The following is a 21,571-nucleotide window of genomic DNA, read 5'->3' as shown; positions in this document are numbered from 1 at the left end:
GCCTGAAAAGTAACTGAAAATCATGATGAACTGGAAGGAGAACTGCTGAAGCCAAACAAGATTTAAAGGCCCAAATTCAAACACCATACAGCCACCACCCCAAGTGCCAAGGGCATCACTTGCTTGGATCGCTGGATGGCCATCTGATGTCATGCTAATCAAGGACTTTAAAAGCTGCGCTTAAGGAAACTGAAGTCAAGGGAGGCCAGAGTCCAGGATGAGAGTGCATCAAGACCTCAGAGCACTGGGGCATGTGGATGCAATTCCTATTTGTTGCAATGACATTGTGCAGGCTTATGCCAGACAAAATGGGTCTAAAAATTACTGGGCCTAATTCAGCTCTCAGTTACACTGGCATATATCTGAAGCAAATCCATACCACACAGTGGAGTTACTCTGGATTTACACCTGTGAGCAGAATTGGATCCATCGCCCGTGGGATAAGATCACATGCATCTCTAGGGCCCCTGTAGAATTATCTTGGCAATTCAAATATAGTTTGCCAGTTGTAACCTCAACCAACCAGTGGGGCCCAGAAATGATTTTCAGTCACGGATTTTGTTCCCACATCTCAATAAATCAGGAATCACTCCAGTGTAGTCAGTGGAGTTACACCACTGGAAAATTGGCATAGGTGAGAGCAGAATCAAACCCCAAGGATGGATCTGAACTGTGACATAGAAATGGAAGGCTCCATGTCTCACAATGAAGTGCTGGGGATGTTTATTACCCACTACATTCTCTAGCTGGAGAACTAGCGCTTGCTCTTGACAAGAGACAGATTCAGTGGTCTAGGTTCTTTTCCATCTCTAACTTTCATGACTTTTAAGAGCTTAAATGGGAAGATGCAACACCCCACCATAAGCATCATCCAGAGAGGAAGAAGAGGGATGGAGGACATTATAAACTTCCAGAGCCCTGTGCTCACAGTCTAGCTACATCAGTGGTAACCCGAAATTCCAACTGTTTGCAATGCAGTGACGATATTCGCTATAAAGTAGGGCTCTCTCTGACAGGTGACTGTAAAAATGGCATCGGGGTAGCTATGTTTGTTGGCTTGTGGATACCGTATGAAATCTTCTCATCTGACACATAAAAAGGTGGCATTTCCCTTCTGATGCATCATCCCCAGTAACAATGATTTTGCTGGCCAAATTATACTCTGATTGGCAGCTGTGCCTTTAGTAGCATTGCATAAGCGTTAAGGAATCCAGAATATGGCCTGTAAAAGAAGCAGCTTATGATTCCGAGTGATTATACACAGGAAGGGGAGAACCCAGCTTGACTCTAGAATCCCAGGGGAAGTTGCAGGGCTGGAGATTAGAAAAAAAAACTTTTTTATTTGTAAAATGGGTACATCTAAGATGGAATCAATGAGACAGATGCAGGAGCCTCTTACAGAGTCACTTTTAAAACATTTTAAAGCCTTTGTATTAATTATCCAGAAAGGATTACACTTTCCAATCAAGACAAAGCACAAAAGGAGCACCCTTTGATGAGACAGAGATGGGTCCAGGGAGCTGGGTGAGAAAGATCACTGACCATGTGACAGACAAAAGGAGAAGAAAAAATATGGAACAAGAGGAGAGATTACAGGCCATGAGACCCAGAAGAAAATAGATTAAAGCAATTCTGCAGCACGCGTTTGCTAGCGGAATCACTTTTTCACACACCAAGCCTCATTCTGATCTTATTTGCACCGGTACAGATCAGGAGTAACCCTAATGAAGGCATTGGGGTAAACCTGATGTATGTGTCTCAGAATCGGGCCCTCTATTTATCTCTGAAAACTAATTTTGGAGCGTTCCAAACCTCAGAAGTTAACCCAATATGGTATGTAGGCTGATCCAACCGCTTCCATAGAATACAAGGGTTCCCCTTTGCTTCATTCTGCTGCTTTAAAAAGTTGTGACCTTAAAATCCTTTTCTTCTTCTAATAACAGGCTGCCCTGTGCATTGATATGGATTGTCATAGAAGACCTGCGATGCCATCCGCCTGCTTCCCCAATGTAGGGGAGGAGACATGTGGGAAGAGAATGCTCTGCATGTGCTAACTGACAGTGCTCTCAGGGCCGATACCCATTGCCCCCAAAGACCAGAGGCACCCGAGAAGAGAGGGCTTTCAAAGGTGTGCCTGATACGCCATGCAGCACCCCCTCTACCCCACACTGCACCAACTGGGATGTGCGTGGAGCTCAGAGCAGGGTGAACTGAGAGGTGATGTGTATGTCACAGCAGGTAAATGGGCTCATAAGCTTCTGTAACACATAGGTGCCTGAAGATTAAACCTGATAGCCTGGCTGAGAAGGACATGTGCTGACACAAAACCCAACCCCACACCTATCAGATTTAAAGGATCACTTCTCCTCTCTCCCACCAATAGATCAATCCTGACACCTCCCAACACAGACACAGAGTAAATACATTCTGGGCTCTCCTCCCACCACCTAATAACTGAACCCACAGATTTGCTCCACACCCCTATGAATGAATTCTGGGCTCACCCTCTGCAAACCCCTCCACAAAATAAATGAAATCTGTACCCCAATCCAAGACTGCTAGGTTCCCCCATCACATAACAACGCTGCTCTGGGGCTGCAGAGCTCTGGGGCACACAGGATACCTTGGGCCTCTGAGAAACTCTGAGAGTCATAGATGCTAAGGCCAGAAGGGACCGTGATGATCATCCCGTCTGACCTACTACATCAAGCCCATCCCTTCCAGTCAAGCGAGAGCAGCTCTTTCCCGCCCAGGCCACTCTGTTCCTTGCTCCCCATTTATCTGCAGAGAAGCTACCACTTGGTACCCGGGCCCTGCTCAGGCAGCTTGCCCAGGCAACACGCAGCACGAGTGGGCAGGAGGGGAAGCCGGCCCTGCCCCAACATGCCAGAGCATGGGCAGAGAAGCAACGAGCAGGAGAGTAGTAAAGAAATTTCCCCTTCTTTAACCACAGCTCCGAACGGGGTACAAGCCATACCAGCTCAGAGCCCCTTCGGCAGGACTCGGCTTCACATACACCATTGTTATGGTGGTGCCACTCGGCCTGGGGTTGGCGCAGTCGCCGCCGATTGCTGCCACGGGGAGTGAGATCTGCCGCAGGCTCTGCTGACCCCCTCTCACCCACTGGCTGCCCTGAAACCTGCCCCTTGTCCACGTCACCTGGAGTCGGACCCCAAAGCTCTAAGCAGATTCCATTGTTTCCTCCCTCTCTGGCTGCATAAGGGCTTTGCTGGTTAGGGAAAAAAGCAGCCCCTTTCCCCCCACTATTTGCGCCAACTACCTCTTATCTTCTGCCCTCCCAGCTCCTCCGCTGCAGCCTCATCCCCACCTCCCCTACGAGCCCCCTACTCCTGGCAATATTGCTGGTCCTTTTTCCCCCGTAGGCCTGTTAGCTCAGCCCCTCCACTCTCCCCACTCACCCCATCTCCCACCAGACATAAAACTGATCTAAGAGGCCATTTGCCTCCCTTCTTGTATGTTATACCTTGTCTGTCCCCCCCCTCCTGCCTTGTCTGTCTGGTCTATGCAGACTGTAAGCAACTCAAGGCAGGGATCGTCTCTTACTCTGTGCAGTGTGGAGCACAATGGGGCCCTGATCCTGGGGCATCACTGGCTTAACAAACAATCATCCTCCTCCACTCCACAGAAGGTAAATTTCAATGGAGCTGGGTGTTGCTAGGCATACAGGCTCATCAAAATGGGTAAAGATCAATCCCATTGGAGTTGCCCAGCTCCAACAGGAAACAAATTGGGTTTCCGTTAAGGAAAAAAAAGGATTCAAAGCGCTAGCGAGAGGGGGAAATGTTAAATGCTCCTTTGGCCAAGGGAGGAATTCAGTCTCCACCTCTCTTACCAAAGCTCGCAGAGCTGGAGAGAGACCCAACAGGAAAAGCTGGGATCGCCCCCAGATCCGGGGTCCTCTGGAGGAGAAAAGCGCCAGAAAGGCCCCCTCTCTCCTGGAAGTTGAAGTTGAGGGGCGGGGGGTGGGAGGGTGGAGGAAAGCTTCAGCACTATATTCTTGTTGAGCACCAGAGCATGAGTAAACACGATGGAGGCTTTTCGTGGTCTGGTGAGTTTAAGCTATGAGCTGAAAGTTTAACTGTTAATACACTTAACCAAGGGGTCCTTCCTGCGCCCGGGTTTGGGAAAACAAATTTGCCATCAGTGAAGAGGGTGGGGGAGAGACCGGGGCAAGTCAGCACCACCCCAGTGGAACCAGCCTCCTGAGGAGGGGAGTGGTACATCTGCGTGGAGGCTGGAGGAAAAAGGGCGGAGGGGGGGAACAGGACTGGAGGGGGCTGGCTCCGGCCTCCTCATTGTGAGCCTGAATGTGGCCATCAAAGCACGTGATGGAGTGGCAGCCAGACAAAGTGTGGAAAGCCACACCACCGCACCGGCAGGAAATCCAGAGTCTCCCAAGCAGGGACGGCATTTGAATAGCAAAGGTAGCAGAGTGCCAGAGGAGATGCCTGCTGCTAGGTCCCAGACAGAGCGGGATCCAGGCCAGCACACGGCCAGGCTGCTGACGGGTGAGCAGGCAGCTGGCCCCAAGACAGTCATCTTGGTGGCTTGGCATGATTTGTTTCAAGTCTCCTCACCCTGGAAGTGGCAGTCGCTCCCAAAGGCTCCCCCAGCCCATCCTAAGGATCCCAGCACCGGAACATGTCCTGCATCGGGAGGGAAACTTCCCACCAAGGGGGCCAGCGCAGCTCCTCTCTGGGTGAGAGCTGGTGTAGTGCCATGGAGCTCCCTGATTTACAGGTCTCTGGAGGATCTGGCCCCAAAGCCAGGGGGTGGGCAGCCCCTAGGAAAGCCTCAGGGCCAATCCAGGGTTGGTGTAAATGGTGAAGCGATGGCACTTGCATGATCCAGCAGGCCTGCAAACCCGGGGAATGGGAGTGGAAGGGACCAGGGGCTGGTAGCATCCAGAGATACAGTAACGCAGCACCCTTCCCTCCAGGTTTTCACTCACACCTGCACCATCTGCTACCCCCCCGGCCCAGGCCCAGGTGAAGCCCAGCTGGCAGGGGACCCCCCCAATGCATCAGGGACACAGCCTGGACTCCAGCCTTTTTACACCCCGAAGAACGGTTTCAAGTGACCAGACCGCTGCCCATGGTGGGGGCCAGCGTGCACACCTGTCAAACGCCTCGTCTGCATGAGCTATGCGCCTGTGCCCCCCTACAGGCGCCACCTGGCCAAGGCAGACATAAGGCCTGAGCCTGGATCCAGTGGCGTGAGAGCAGAATCAGGCCCAGGGAGAGTAACCGACACCACCACTCACAGGGACTTGGCTCACACTGGCTTTCAAGCTCCAGATTGGCCCTTCCAGGCACAACGGGCCCAATTCTGCTCTCCTGTATACCAGTGTAAATCAGGAGGAACTGCACTGAGATTAGTGGATTCAGACTAGGGTAAACGGAAATCAGGTGAGGTGAGCGGAAGTCAGGCCTTCTCTCTCTCTCCTTCTCCCTCGCCCCACCACCCACACTTTCTACAGACCCCTGAGTCTCACTCAGTTGCAGGGTGGGCACTGCAGCAAATTCACCCACTCCCCAATACGGCCTTCCATGGCACCTAAGGTGCTGGGGACCAAATCCTCTGCTTGTGTAAACTGGCACACTTCCGTAAAGTCACAGAACTCTGGTGGCTTATGCCAGCAGTGAGTTTGGCTCAGAGCTTCTAATTTCACACAGTAAACCCCCAATTCCTTCATTGCCCCTTTTCCAAACTCAGCCCTCCCCTGGAGACTTTGGCCTTGGAGAAAGCACATGGGAAAGAAGCAAAATATCAGCAGAACTTGCAGTGTAAATCTGAAGTGACCTACACTGCTAAAGGCAACAACGTGACACCGATGTAACTGAGAAGATGATCAAGCCAGTAAGCTGTCTAGTATTTTGCAATAAAATTACAAGCCCCCCTTGCAATAGTGTCTCTCTGAGCAGCACGCTCCTGCTTTGCTAGGATTCAGCTGAGAACACGGTCAATTCATCTCACCAAATGGCCCCCAGTCACTGCTGCACTAGAACCAGATTGGAACCAGCACCCTACAGGTGAAGAGCCCCATATGACCCTGCCCCGCACCCAGAGCCAATCAGTCCCCTTCTCCCCCCGCCAAAAAACCCCAACCCTCTCACTTGTAATTCACCTTGCTCTGTGTTACCAAGCTTTTAAATCTGAATGGGCCAAAGGGCCAGATCTTGCGCAGGTGTAGATCATTTCTATTGACATCGGTGGGGCTATGCCAATTTACACCAGCTGAGGGTCTGGCCGTAAGTGCTACTGGAGGAGCTCAGAAGTGAAACCACCAGAAAACCACATTGTGCTTAGGAACAAACGAGGATACCGACAGGCAGCCACATGTCCCCACGTGCTCCGAACGCATGGCCCGAGAGTGCCCCTGGTGAGAACAAGTCAGGAAATGCCATGAGCTCTGCCTTCTCATGGATCATTGCTGGGGGGAAGAGTTTATCCCACAACCTATTGGGTGGGCAGGGGAGTTGATTCCCCAAAACCAATGGAGGAGATACCACTGACTCTGCAGGTAGGGGACACATTTCACCAAAGGGGACATTTACCCTGCTTAGGGAGAGGACAATTTGGCCCCTCTGTGATAGATGCCACTAGTGAGATGCACTGGACAAGTCCCTACCACAATAAACCCATTTCAGCATCCCCCTCTTGCATGACTCGTGTTAACTGCATCCTTTATCAAGGAGGAACAAGCAGGTTTTTGGAAAGAGGCACCTGCAAATACATCCTCAGCCAGTTAATGTCATACATGCACTTTTGGCTGCTGGGCTCATGCTGCAGACTGGATCAGTCCTCAGCCTTCAGGGCATCCCATGCTGCTGGAGTGTAACACGGCCCAATGTTATTTCACAGGCTCCGTGGGCCAAACTCCATGCTAGCGTAAGCCAGCACAACTGCACCAAAGTCAACCTTGTGGCATCTGCCAGAGACAAAGCTGGGTCCCTTTGGTCCTCAGATCTCCCCCTGTAAGTCCATGTCAGTAACAACTTGGCTCAAAGCCTCAAACAATTCATCTATTTTCCCACCAAAGTGGTGATAACCTGTGAATGATGTGTGCATGCATTCATTCAAAAAGTTTTACATTGTACAAAGCCCTTGCACACATGACACACACACATGACACACACACACACAAACTGCCTGCACCACCAAGGCCTTCTCCCCATTCCACCCCCCATTCAATAACCTCTGCATGCTCTAAATGCCCTTGTTTAGCCCAATGCAGACACTTCAATATCTTCTTTATTATCTCTCTAATCCAGGGTAAGCAATCATGTTTTGCAATGTGCACTTTGCATTTGCCACCAGTAAACAAAACTCCCACGCAAGTTCATTCAACAAGTTTCATTCATGGAATCAGCCGAACTTTCAAATCATTCCGAACATTTACTATGTCGATTTCATTTGTCCGACGCTTTAACCTGTCATTTCCTCATAAGCCACTTTGTCAGCTTTAATGTGCAGAGGAAGAACATCGACTAGAACTTCAAATACACAGAGCCAAGTCAACCCTCACCAGCAGAAAGCTATAAGCACTTCTTTTGTTAGTTTACTTTTATTATCACGCTCTGATGGGTTAACCCCACAAAAAACCCCGGGAGGTCAGATCATTGGGTCTATAAGGCTGATAAAATGCACATCTACGCACACACGCACACAATGGCGCCTACTTGGATTTAAGTGACAAAACGAGCCCATTCCCATGACAGGGGAACACAGTAAATGTTACCAACAGCTCCCAATTCCATAGGGGGACACTACTAAAATCAGGCAATAAATTTACACTTGGCAGCAAAGGGAGCTAAACCGACCCCTCTCTGCCTCGCCAATGTGGGCAGAAGCCTTGGAGAACAACACTTACGGGTTTTGTGCTCAATAAGGCACTAAAGAAGCCGATTTGTTTTTGACATTGCACTGAGAGTTCTCATCAAGGTCTAAATGCACAGACTGTTGTCATTTTTTCAAAAGGTGACACCATGCATAATCTTTCAGGAAAGGAATTTTTTAAAAAGGGAGGAAAGGGGCACTCTGTTTTCTATGTCTAACTAAAGGGTACTTTACACTCCAAAGGAAAAACCTAGGTCTGCTTTTCTATTAATCAACACCTCTTAAAGGCAAAATCCTCGCTACTTGGCCTTCAATTTCAATGGCTCATGTTTCTTTCAAAGCGCACATTAAAGCAAAGCTATTTAACTGTTGGAACATTTTTTTAAAACCTCACACAAATAAACAAAAGGAAAAAAACCCAGTTACAGTAGCAATAAGTGAAAGCAAGTATATTCAGGGTGGGACCTTTGTCAGCCCAAGTTCTCCCTATGCCTAGGTGCAGCATGGAAGACCACCCAGTGTTTGGGGAATCCTCCAGCACAGAGGGGATAAACGGGGTTGGAGTTAACAAAGAAGTTGCAGTCTGAGCTCTGAACTTCCTGGCTTTGGTGGGTTTAAGCTGGACCCCACACAATTACTTACAGCAGTTGCTTGTAGGGAAGTAGCCTGCAGGCCAAATTTTCACTCCCTGGTGCTATGGGTGTATTTGTAATAAATCACACCCTTGGACAGGCAAATCAGGGAGAGAAACACCCAATCACCCTCCTGTATAGGCAGCTACCTGATCTAAAGTCACAGGGTCCTGTTTGCATGCATAAGCATGGAAGTTCATGGGTAGCTTTGTGGAAGCAGCTGCTGGAAATTTAGTCTTTTTTTTTTTAGAAAGTGGAACAGCAAGTGAAGGTGGGGAAGTGTCCCTGTGACAGAATAAGGGCTCCAAGGAGCCTGGAAAAGCCAGGCAAGGGAACTATTAAAGGACCATTGACACTGTCATATCAGTCAGGGCCTATTCCCGAACGCGTCAGAAACATAACTTCCATTGAGTTCAGTGGTGCAAGACCCAGCTCCTACCCCTTGCATGCAATGTATCTTTCAAGCTGCATGGTGATAAGAAATGTGCCCTACATTCTAATTCAGTGGGTTACAGATGGGGCAGCCCCAACCATTAAGTTTTTCTTTTAAAACACGGTATTTCCCAGGTATCCTACAACTAAGAGGGCATGGATCCTTTACTCCTTCATGTAGTCCTCAAATCACTCCAGTCATCCCATCCTCTCCAAAGAATCTACTCATGGGAGCAAAGATTGCTGGATCAGGGTCACATGGAGCTCTGCACACATGTGATCTGTTATCACTGGATGTGTGTACAGCTTTGTTTATGTTTAGGACCCAGAATAAGTAGCACTTCCTTTTTAATCGCTCATTTGAGCAAAGAATTAAAGGACCCAAACCAAATAACTGGGTGGAATGGGAAGGGCATTGGTCATTGGGCCTCAATGAGTTGAGCTAAGACCGAGTCGAGTTTTGTATAATAATCAACAGTACAGTAAATCATTTGCAAAATACACTACAGCACTACAGCTAGCAGCGTGCGGCTGTGGATGAGTATTAGATAAATTACACATTGTACACTGCAATCGTCTGCTTCCATTTAATCTTTTATTCTTAGTGTACATTCAGTGCCCACACATCAAATGCAGGGGGAGTGCAGCTCCAGCATGAATCGCATATTACCGACTCAAAGGCAAAGTGGGGGGAAAATATTACTTGGTTAAAAAAAACAAACTTAAGTTACTTGTCACACATGGCTCAGTTCCAGAGAGCCGCGCATCCCGCACACTGGCCATCCCTCACTGACTGCAGTTTGGGAAACAAAACTAAAATGGGCAACAACAAAATAGACAGATTTCAACTACTCTGTGGATGCAAAATTTGCTTTAAAAATAAATGAAACAAACTCAGCCCTCCTGTTGCTTTTATATAAAAAAAGAAACCTGTAGAAAACTCTGAACAAGCGACCCGAACACTTTGAATGCCCTCTGAGCTACAGAAAAGAAAAAGAAATCATATCCAACCCGCAAGTCAAAGGGATAAGCCCAGGGAACGCTGTTCTGCCCCAAATCCTCTTCCTCCAGCTTTTTTTTTTTTTTTTTAAAAAAAAAGGGGGCAAATTAAAGCCGGGAAAACCCAAAGTCTGCCCCCCAGCCGCCTTGTGCTGCTCCCCGTCCACTCCCTCTCCCCAGCAGCGCCAGGCTCTGCATGGCAAGCTGGAGGCAGGCGAGGGAGGGTGGGCGGCCTGGGTTTGTTTGCTGAATCGCCAGCCCCTGGAAAGCAGGGCTAGGAATTGCTGACAGCCCCTGAGCTGCAGCGGCGCTAGCGGGCGCCGCTCTAATCCGCGGCTCACACAAGCAGAAGGGTCAGCTAGAGCCAGCCTGCTGCTTTCAGACACCATTGTAACCCGGGAAACAACCCAGTGATTAGATCGGGAGGGGGTGGGCTCCCGATCAATAATGCAGCGTCCTGGGATAGAGGGGCTGGCTGCAGCCACCGTGCCACCGCCCAGCCCTGGAAACTGACATTTGCTATCCCATTTCCCCCTCCTGTTAATTTCACTCAAGGGGGGGGGAGGGAAGGGGGGGGCAAGAGGGACAATTTCAATATTGCAGACAAAACTTTGCTCATTAAACGCCCCGTCCTCGCGGCCGCCACAACAATCCCCCCACCCCCCACGCTCCCGGCAGCAACCCCAATAAAGCAGCCGCGATCTGGGACTTACATGACTCCGAGCGCTACAGGAGAGAGAGAGAGAGACACACACACACACACACTCACACACACACACGGGACTGGTCACTTTCAAATCGCGGTGCTTGGGGTTTGCTCCACCCCGCAAAAAATACCCAAAACTGGAAGAATCGGGGCGGGAGAAGCGATTAATTTCCCTTGGGGGGGGGACTTTAAAAGGAAAGTGAGGGAGGGTGCATAACCCTCCCCCCTTCTCCTGGGATGTCTCTGCCTCTGCTCCAAGGACCTCTGGTGCCAGCCGGGCTGGGGCGAACTCACGGGTCATCTCCCATGGAGGATCCCACCACCCTCCTCCCCCCCCCAAAAAAAGTCCCCTGCTTTTTGTCTAGACCCAGTGATCTGAGACCAACCTTCTGCCGCACTTCTCCATCCCGGCGGAGGTAGGGAGAAGGGGGGTTAGGGATAGGGGCTGGGTCGGAGCAAAGGGTCTGATCTGCCCCCTCTCCCCTTTCCCACTGATCAGCACCTGAACGGACGGGAAATTACAGGGCAAACTTTTTCCCGAGACTTTTCCCCCAACTCTTCCGTCGCCCGTGAATGTATCTGCATATTTAGCAAGCACAGGGGCCTTTTCACTCTCATGCACCTACCGGAGGAAGAGCGATCCGGAGCAAGAGCAGGAGAAGCAGCAGCGGCAGGGGAGGAAGGAGGAGGAGAAGGGAAGGATGGGAGCTGCAGCCACCACCACTCCGGGCAGTGTGTGTGTGTGTGTGTGTGTGTGTGCGCGCGCGAGCTGTCGCCGGCCGGATTAAAGAGCCAAATCCAGAGCATGCAAAAAAAAAAAAAATTAGCACCTGCCAAAAAATTGTCTCTTTGCAAAGCGAGGGGTGTTTGTCTCCCTCCCCTCGCTGTGGGGCGGGGGGGTAAATCAGCGGGGTGGGGGGGGGCTGCAGCGCCCAGATCAAAGGGTCGCGTGCATGGGAGGAGGGGGGGGGCTCACAATGGGAAATTGAAGGGGAAAAAAAAAGAAGTGAAGGGGTGGGGGGGTGTTTCTCCTCCAAGGCAGCGTCTCCTTCCCCGCAAACCCACCTCTACATCCCTCCTCGCTCTGGAAGTACATAGACAGCCGAACCACATTGCATAGGGCTGCTGCTGCCCGGGGGCTGCCGGCAAAACCCGGACCGGACCAAGTCGCCGGCTGCCCACTGCCGCCGCCTCTGCCATCTCCGCCTCGCTCCCTTGGCCCTGCTCTTTTGCATGCTGAGCGCAGGCTTCTCCCCCCGCCCTCCCCAGCAACCAGCCCCAAAGTGAGCCGCAGCCCGGGGCAACTCCTCCAGCCGGGCAGGCAGCGCCGAGCCGCCTCCAAAGGAGGTTTTTATGCAATCGCTTTGATTATTATCTGATTAACTTGCAGCGTGGCTGCCGCTGCTGCATTCCCACTGGCCACATCCCAGCCCCCAAGCCCTCTGCCATCCCTCGCTGTCTCCTACACTCCCTCTTTTTGCTCTCTCCTTGTGTTCCCCCCCACCACCACCACCACGACGAAAAGCAACTTTGAGTTTATCGCCGTCCTTCCCCTTTAAACAAAATAAAAACAAACCCCAAAGTAAGATGCGAAACTTTGCCCAGCCGGCGTTCAGCAAGCTGGCCTGGGGAGGTGCTAGCCCAGCCGGGTTTGCTTCTCAGGGGCGATGTGATTTTTATTTGGGGCTTTGTTAAACTGGCCTGTTCGGAACTTTCTTTGGGGGGGGGGTTGGTATAACAAATACCGAGGTTCACGCTGCTTCCTGGTGAAAACACGCTCCTTGTGCCTCGCCACAAAATATCGCCAGCACATGGGCTGATTCATTGTGGAGCCTTTTTTTATGAATAAAGGTTTTCCCAGCGGTTCCTTAGGGGTGTAAATACTTCAACAGACCACTTGTGGTACTCGTGCTAAACTTTGAAGATCCTTTTTATTAATTAATTATTAATTATTATTATTATAACATGTAGATACAGATGTGCGTGAGCGAGAGCATGAGGATTTAGGTTTCCGCAATGGATTCCGCTTGCTTGGACTCAGAGCGCAGCTTTCTGTGGCATTTCAAGCTATTCTGAGCTGAAATTGTTCAAACTAGTCTCTGTACATTATGAATACATGACATTGGCCCTCAGTCTAATGCAATGTGTCCATTTATTGTATTTTTATTACATACCTTGGGCACATATATATAAATGCCAAATATATATAGATGCCTATATAGCTTCTGCTAACTGCTATAAGGCCCTCTTAAAAGGGATATATTACTTGGGGGGATTGATTGGAAGTGAAGACTACAGCAAAAATTCAGAAATTGACCATCAAGATATAATTAAGCTGCAGGTCCCTTTTGTTTTTTTTTCAACACATGATGCAGACCTTCATCCTTATACACATTACCCTGCTGGCCAGGGGATGTGTTATAACATTCTTTAATAATGTATTTTGTATCACTTGTCTCAGGCTGTTTACCGTCTGACAAAGTTTGGGTTTAGCTCGCCGCATGACGTGACCTAGTCTTAGTAACAGAACTCCAGGACAAATAGTGGGAACTGTCTCAGATAATAATTAATTAATAATAGGATCATGTAATAATAGTAAGCACGTCTATAGCACTCTCAAAGCACTGTGCAAAGCTGGGCAGGTGCTATTAAGCCACGCTCCGTACAAGACATTTTCCCCTCAGTTCTTATAGTCCTTCATGTTCACTTTTAAAAATCATGTCTGCTGAGCATCTCCTGCAATCCTGGAGCATGTGTGAGGGACCCACACAGCACCCTGTTGATTTCCATGGGGCTCTGCTAGGGAGCAAGGGTCATCTCTCCCCTCCCCCCTGCCATGCAACGCTACTCGCAGGATCAAGGTCTTACATGGTACAACCTCCATCAATTTCAAGCGGACCAGGACCTGGCCCAGTGCTACTACTGTGCTCAGATGCGCTGGACAAGATAAACAGATGGCAGACAGCTAATCATAAAACTAGGTCTTTGGTTATAAACCACTTGGACTAGGGTGTGTCTCTCTCCATGATACCATACTGAGCTGCTGTCTCAATAAATAATTGTTATGACTGCTTTTCTTTCTGTGTCGCTTATACCTCACACGTTTTGTTCATGTTTGTGTGGCTGATGCCTAAAAAGCCTGGGACTGGGGCCCTGAAAGCTTATTCCGGGTAGAATAAGATAAAATGTCTCCACTCCAATATCCCCTACACAGCATCGAAGTTATCGTCCTCTATATTTCAGGTCAAAAGGCCATATGACCTCCCCTCAGCAAATTTGTAGCTGGTCAATATTTGCTGGTGCCAGAAGCTATTGACTAGCTAGGAAAGCAATAGTGCAAAACTCTTTTCAGTCTTATGATGCTGTGTCAGCCAGTTGTATGACAGTTGGTAAGCAATGGGTGTCACAAGTATGTACATCATATATAATCTGGGGATCATGTAAGTACCACTGGTCAGATGTGAACTTCTTACTGAACCCTTCCAGCAGATACATGAAGAAAACAGGAATGTGATATTTCCTGGTCTTGCTTGCAATACAATCTCAAATGGACTCAGGACCCAATTCTGCAAATGTACTCACATTGACTAGCAGGTGCTCATCCATTTACTTTACGTGTCCATTTAAGGAGTGGGTACTTCCTCCAGCATTACAGGAGGTACAGCTAATGTCTGCTATAGGCAAGGCTGAAAGGCAATTTCTATTCCCACTCTTCTCCATTTCTCGTAACTTCTTGTGGGGCTGAAGCATTATGTGGATTCCAATTTCTTATTCAGTTAAACTGATTATTTATACAGACCATGTGTGTGACCCACAGCTACCATAACAAGACCCTGATCGCTACCACACTACACATTTCCCCATTGCACACCTGGCCAGATGTATGGCAGGGGACAGGGAAGCAGGGGTTATCTTCCCCTGAAGCATCAGGGATTAGCCACAGCTGGAGACAGGACCCTGGATGGGGTGGACTAATGCTCTGAAGTGGTACAGAGAATCCTTTCCAGACGTCTGACTGGTGGGTCTTGCTCACATACTCAGGATCCAACTAATTGCCAGATGTGCAGGCTAGCAGGAATTCTCCCCCCCCCCCTACCCAGTCTGATTAGAGGAACCTTGGAGATTTGCTGCCTGCCTGTGCAGCATGGGGTGTGGTTCGCCTGCTGGGATCATCCGGGCATATCTCACCTAATCAATTCCCTGCCATGGCAGCAGCCTCTGGCATTGGTGGCCCCTCCATTTTCCTTCTTCTCTGCCTGGGGCACCTCTAGTCTCCTGAGGATGACATGCTTTAGGGCTCACTCAAGTTATTGAGCTCAATATAAGGGTAAATGGGTAAAAATTTCAGGCCTGGGTTTTACAGGAAGTCAGACTAGATCTAAAAAGTCTCTTTCCCCTTAAACTCTATGAAATAAGCAGGATATTTTCAAAGATACAACCAGGGGCCCAGGTACCCAACTCCCACTGACTTTCAAGGAGAGTTGGGTGCCTACTTGGCCTATTGTGCATTTGAAAATCTCCACCTCAATAAAGACAAAATACATCATTTCTATGCAAGGCCCATTACAAACACCTCAGGGGATTAGATCCCTACATCGGACACTGGAAAGTTATATCCAGTTGAAATATTTCTTTCAACCCAACTTTAATGGCTCTCATCAAAATGGAAGACTTACACAGGACATCTACGGTTTTGAGTACGTGTTTCAGGTTTTCCACTAAAAATAAATCTAAAACCCCAAAACTGATTTTTTTCTATCAATTTCCACTAAAAACTAAAGAAAAATGGTTTATGGCAGAAATTTTTTAGCTTTATGTTGCTGAAAATTGAAAAAACCCTGTTTTTTTGGCTTCTGTTTTCTGATGAAAACCCAACATTTTCTGAAGAAAAATGTTGAGAAAAAATGAAAAAAACCCTCTTTTCATTGGCTTTTTTCCCCAGGGGAGGACCCCAAAATCATGTCCTGACCAGCTCTACTTATAGTCATAAGTGAGACAAAAATGCAGACAGTATGTGTATATTGGGGCAGAGGAGGGAGGATTGAAAATGAAAGTAATATGGCTAAGCTGTTTTCATTTGGCACACATCTGGTTAATTCCAAGAGTTTTACATATATCTCTGGTGGGAATGCAGTATTGGCTTCACTCTGCTCCTAGTGAAGTCAAGGAGAGTTTTACACCTTACTTCGATGGGAGCAGAGTTAGGCCAGCGCTAGGTGCTTTGAAAATGCCATCTTCATAAAGGTAAGTTAAAAGGCTAAGGAACTGTAGCCTCAGAAGGAGCAATTTGCAGGCGGCTAGGCCAACAGGAACAGCTGTGTCTGCGAGGAAAGGCAGGTTGAAGCACCACTGCTGCCCTCCACTGGGAGGCATTTTTAAACATTTAAGATAATATTTTCAAAACCGCCTAAGTGATCAAGGAAACCAAGTCTCATTCTCAGAAGGGACTTAGAAATCAATGGGAAGTTAGGGGCCTGTTTTTAAAATCGCACAGAGCACCTATCTGCATCTTCAGATACCTGCATCCCGATACAACCCTGGTCCTAACTCACTCACAGGTTTTTGAAAATGTTACCAACAAAATCAAAGACTGCTTTGGAAGCTAGGCCTATGCAGCCTGCACAAAAAAAAAAAAAAAAAAAAAAAATCACACAAAGCCAGTGGGAAAGCCAACTCCTAAGCCCCATTATCCACCCATTAGACCACAGATGTCCCATAAAGTTACTTCCAATTCTAACCACCCCCAAGGCTACACACAAAGATTGAAGTTACACAGACAGCATATTGGGTACGGCCTGCTAGCACAGCCCTGTATGATACAGCTCCTAAGCCAGTGAGGCTTGGCATTGGTCACAGGCATCTCTGCTTGGGGTACTTGTATATCCCCCATGACCATGGTACCTAAGTGCCCCTCAACACAGCCTGTGAGGCAGGGAAGTGCTCTTATCCGTGTTTTACAGAGGAGAAACTGATGGCCAGGGAGACTAAAGGTGGGAGCCACAAAAGGACATAGGTGGGTAACCCCCAGACTTAGGCACCCCCAGCCCAGTTTTGGCTCCAATGCAATGCCTGAAGTCACTTGGTGCCTCCGTTTTCATGTGCATCTGCTTCTGGGCGTGTGCACTGCCTGCCTCCGTTTGGGCGTCCTAGCATCCAGCTTCTGATCTCCTCCCTAAGCCCCAGGGCAATTCAACAAACCATGGGAAAGGCAGGCCTTCAGCTTCCTAAGTCAAGGGAGGGCCTGATCCAGGTGGTGTGCTCAGAGGCTACCTACCAGATTGGGTCCCATTCAAAATCCAGCTCCAGGAGGACGAGTCCAGTTTATAACTTTTAGCCCAGTGGTTAAAGCACTTGTGGAAGTGCTCAGCGGCTACCTATCAGATCAGCTCCCATGCAAAATCTGGCAGTCTCTCCTGTTGAAGCTGTGCACTGTGGATAAATAATGAAAGTGATTGGGCTACCCAAAAATGAGGAAACTAGTGAAATGGAAATTAAAAAGTACAGTCTCAAAAGTGAAATGCTGCAACCTGTATGGAAACTTGTTTTATAAAACACCATAATAGAGGTGCAAATTAAATGTATACCCCAAATTAAAAAACTTGGGAAGAGGATCAAAAAAGTGACACCGTGGCTAAACAAAGTAAAAGAATCAGTTAGAGGCAAAAAGGCATCATTTAAAAATTGGAAGTTAATCCTACCGAGGAAAACAGAAAGGAGCATAAACTGCGGCAAGTCAGGTGTAAAAGTATAATTAGGCAGGCCAAAAAAGAATTTGAAGAGCAACTAGCAAAAGACACAAAAACAGCAAAAAGTACATCAGAGGCAGGAAGACTGTCAATCAGTGGGGCCACTGGACGATTGAGGTGGTAAAGGAGCACTCAAGGAAGACAAGGCCATTGTGGAGAAACTACTACCACTTTTGTCAGTATAACTTATGTTGCTCAGGGGTGTGAAAACACACACCGCTGAGCGATATAAATTTCGACAGAAGTGCCCATGTGGACAGTGTTACCTTGGCAGGAGAGCTTCTCCTGCCGACATAGCTACCGCCGCTTGTGAAGGTGGTTTTATTATGTCGATGGGAGATCTCTCTCCTGCAAGTATAGAGCGGCTACACGAGTGATCTTGCAGCAGCATAGCTGCATTAGTACAGCTGTGCCACTGTAAGCTTGCTAGTGTAGATACAGCCTAAATTAACTCTTTGCATTGGTCTTCCCTGCAGAAGTTGTGAGGGAGATTCCCACAACTGAGCCATCCCTTTTAGGTGACAGATCTGAAGAACTGTCCCAGAGTGAAGTGTCAATAGAGGAGGTTTGGGAACAAACTGGATTAAACAAACAGTAATAAGTCACCAGGACCAGATGGTATTCACTCAAGAGTTCTGAAGGAACTCAAACATGAAATTGCAGAACTCCTAACTGTGGTATGCAACCTATCATTTAAAACAGCTTCTGTACCAGATGACTGGAGGATAGCTAATGTGAGATAATTTTTTTAAAAAGGCTCCAGAGGCGATCCTAGCATTACAGGCCAGTAAGCCTAACTTCAGTACCAAACAAATTGGTTGAAACTCTATTAAAGAATAGAATTATCAGACACATAGATGAACACGATTTTTTGGGGAAGAGTCAACATGGCTATTTAAAGGGAACTTATGCCTCACCAAGCTATTAGAATTCTTTGAGGGGGTCAACAAACGTGGACAAGGGGGATCCAGTGGATATAGTGTACTTAGATCTTCAGAAAGCCTTTGAAAAGGTCCCTTACCAAAGGCTCTTATACAAAGTAAGCTGTTATGGTAAGAGGGAAGGTCTTCTCATGGATCAGTAACTGGTTAAAAGACCGAAAACAAAGGGTAGGAATAAATTGCCAGTTTTCACAATGGAGAAAGGTTAATAGTGGTGTTCCCCAGGGATCTGTACTGGGACCAGTGCAATTCGACCAATTCAAAAATCTGGAACATATTTTATTATCTGGAAAAGGGGGTAAACAGTGAGGTGGCAAAATGTGCAGATACAAAATTACTTAAGATAGTTAAGTCTAAAGCAGATTGTGAAGAGTTACAAAGGGATCTCCCAAAACTGGGTGACTGGGCAACAAAATGGCAAAAGAAATTCAATATTGATAAATGCAAAGTCATGCACATTGGAAAACAATCCCAACTATATACACAAAATGATTGGGTCTAAATTAGCTGTTACCACTCAAGAAAGATCTTGGAGCCATTGTAGACAGTTCTCTGAAACCATCCACGCAATGTGCAGTGGTGGTCAAAAAAAGCAAACAGTGTTAGGAATAATTAGGAAAGGGATAGAGAATAAGACAGTAAATATCAGAATGCTTCTATATACATCTATGGTACACCTACACCTTGAATACTGTGAGCAGTTCTAGTCACCCCACCTCAGTAAAGATATATTGGAATTGGAAAAGGTACAGAAAGGGTAACAAAAATTAGGGGTATGAAACAGCTTCTATGTGAAGAGAGATTAATAAGACTGGGACTGTTGATCTTGGAAAAGAAATAACTAAGGGGGGATATGAGAGAGGGCTATAAAGCCTTGACTGGTGTGGAGACAGTGAACAAGGCAGTGTTATTCACCCCTTCACATAACACAAGAACTGGGGGTCACACAATGAAATTAATAGGCAGCAGATTTAAAAACAAACAAAAGGAAGTACTTTGCACAGTCAACCTGTAGAACTTGTTGCCAGAAGATGTTGTGAAGGCCAAAGTTATAGCGGGGTTCAAAAAAGAACTAGATAAGTTCATGGAGGATGGGTCCATCAATGGCTATTAGCCAAGATAGTCAGTGAGACAACCCCATGCTTTGGGTGTCCCTAAACTTCTGTTTGCCACAAGCTGGGAGGGAACAATAGGGGATGGGTCACTCAATGATTGCTTCTTCTGTTTAGTCCCTCTGAAGCACCTGGCATTGGCTATTGTTGGAAGACAGGACACTGGGCTGGGTGGACCAATGGTCTGACCCAGTATGGCCGTTCTTATGTTCCTAGGTTGGAGCAGAGGGACAGGACCAGAGTCATATCCCTCCCACATGGGAGCCTTAACCACTGGATTAGAGTCATCTCCCCTCTGTGGCCCAATGGCTGTGTTTATCCTCAGCGGAACAGCTTCAAGAGGAGAGAGTGAGGAAGCCCCACATCAGAATACCTCACAGTCCAGTGGCTGGAGCATGCCCTTGAGAGGTGAGAGAGCCTCTCCCCTCTGGCAGAGGAGGAATTAAACCTGGGCCGCCCGCATCCCAGACCAGTGGTCTAACCACTGGGCTGGAAGTTATAAGGCGGGCAAGACCTCTTCCCAGCACCATTTTTCATGGAGTGAGGCAGGCACTTAACCCATTCCCCCAAGGAGCGACTCCAGGCAGCAGGTCCCTGGTCACGGGTGGCTACGCAGAGTTAGGCACCTTCTGCGGCCTGCACTTAGGTGCCGATCTCTGGGAAAGGGGCGGGGCTTAGCACACCCCCCTTTGGTCAGCATTTCCATTCGCTAGATTAGGGATCTTCTGGCCTAGCCAGCTGGCTTTTGTCGATCCCATTCTTAGGCGCCTCTCTCCCCATTCATTGTATAGGGAGCCAAGTTGCCTCTCAGGATTTGTGGATCGTAGCACTATTCCTGGGATTGTCTAGGTGATACCATGCTGAGTGTCACAGCACCCAAGTCCCTTTGTGGATCCCACCCTAAGTGACTTGCCCACAGTCACAGAGGAAGCCTGTGGTAGAGCCAGTAGGGTGACCAGATGTCCCGATTTTATAGGGACAGTCCCGATTTTGGGGTCTTTTTCTTATATAGGTTCCTATTACCCTCCCACCCCCGTCCCGATTTTTCACAATTTTCTGTCTGGTCACCCTAAGAGCCAGGGTTGGCTGAATCTGGAACTCCTGAGACCCAGGCTAGCCCCCTTCCACAAAGCCATCCTTCCTCTCTGGATCAGCTGCTTACCACCAGTGAACTGACTCAGAGTGAGTTAGTGATTAACACCATTTCCTCTGCTGTTTTCACCTAAACCAGCACATTGAAAAAGTGAACCTCAACGGCCTTCATCAGGTGCATAAGCTCAGAAACCACTTAGGTGATTTTGAAAATCCAGTGCTAGTCTTGTTTAGCAGCACTGTTGGGAGCAGGGAAACCAGATCTCCATCCGCAAAGGACTTCAGGCTGATTGAGTTTGGATGGTTGGAACAGTGACTGTGACCTACCTTGGATTAACAGCTGACGTTAGCCACCGACTCACTCCTTTCCTGTGGAAAGAATGAGTGTATAAGAAAACGAGGTCTTATCAAAACTATTCCCATATACCCATTGCCCAGCCAATTCCCAGATCCTCTCCCCTTCCCTGGCACACCTTATCCCAAGTCCTGCAACCTTTCCCCACCATGTCCTTTGAGTTTTGTTATACAGGCAGTGTGGTTCAATAGACTAGAAACCTGGGCTGTAGTCCCAGTTCAGCCATGAACTCGCTGTGTGATCTTGGGTAATCTGTCCCACAATTTCTTCTCTCCTCCTTTGCCTTTTTTGGTGCTGAGAGGGTCTGTAGAACACAGAGCACAAGGGCATCTAGACATCACTGCAATGTAAAGAATGAAGAATAATAGTGCTTCTTCCCAAAGGAAAATATACAAACAAGAGCTGGCTAGCACTAGCCCAAGCCAGCCATTGAGGAGATGAACCACTGAAGAGAAGAAGAGCAACTCTCTCTGGGGTACACATGCTAATTTTTGGCCTGCACCATAGTACCTGCCGCGGTGATCTCTTCAGATCTAACAAGGTGAGAGGGGTCAGAACCCATCAATACTGTTCGGATGGACTCTACTGTACCTGCCGGTACATGCTTGAAATGAGGCTGGCACATCTTCCCTCTACATTGGCTTGTAACTTTAATAGACCTTTAGATGAATAAGAGAACCCACCAGCTACCGTGCA

General features: G+C 48.1%; 1 protein-coding gene across 6 annotated transcripts in view; it reads right to left on the bottom strand.

Moving 5' to 3' along the window:
• The window catches only part of CXXC5 (CXXC finger protein 5), a 107,365-nt gene extending 86,497 nt beyond the window's left edge, over positions 1-20,868 (bottom strand). Inside the window, exon 1 of one of the 6 annotated variants that reach the window (XM_084636003.1) lies at positions 20,848-20,868. The gene's annotated coding sequence lies outside the window, so the exon portion shown is untranslated. Of the gene's footprint in view, positions 1-10,636; positions 10,727-11,015; positions 11,037-11,255; positions 11,530-11,694; positions 11,935-20,847 lie in introns of those variants that run through there. The other 5 variants (XM_084636001.1, XM_084636000.1, XM_084636007.1 and 2 more) reach the window with 5 other exon arrangements.
• Between the last annotated feature and the right edge of the window lie 703 nt (positions 20,869-21,571).

The sequence above is a fragment of the Lepidochelys olivacea genome (genome assembly GCF_965140295.1).
Source record: "Lepidochelys olivacea isolate rLepOli2 genome assembly, chromosome: 8".
NCBI lineage: Eukaryota > Metazoa > Chordata > Testudines > Cheloniidae > Lepidochelys > Lepidochelys olivacea.
Note: the sequence above shows the minus strand (reverse complement) of the source record. Positions and strands in the feature narration are given on the sequence as shown.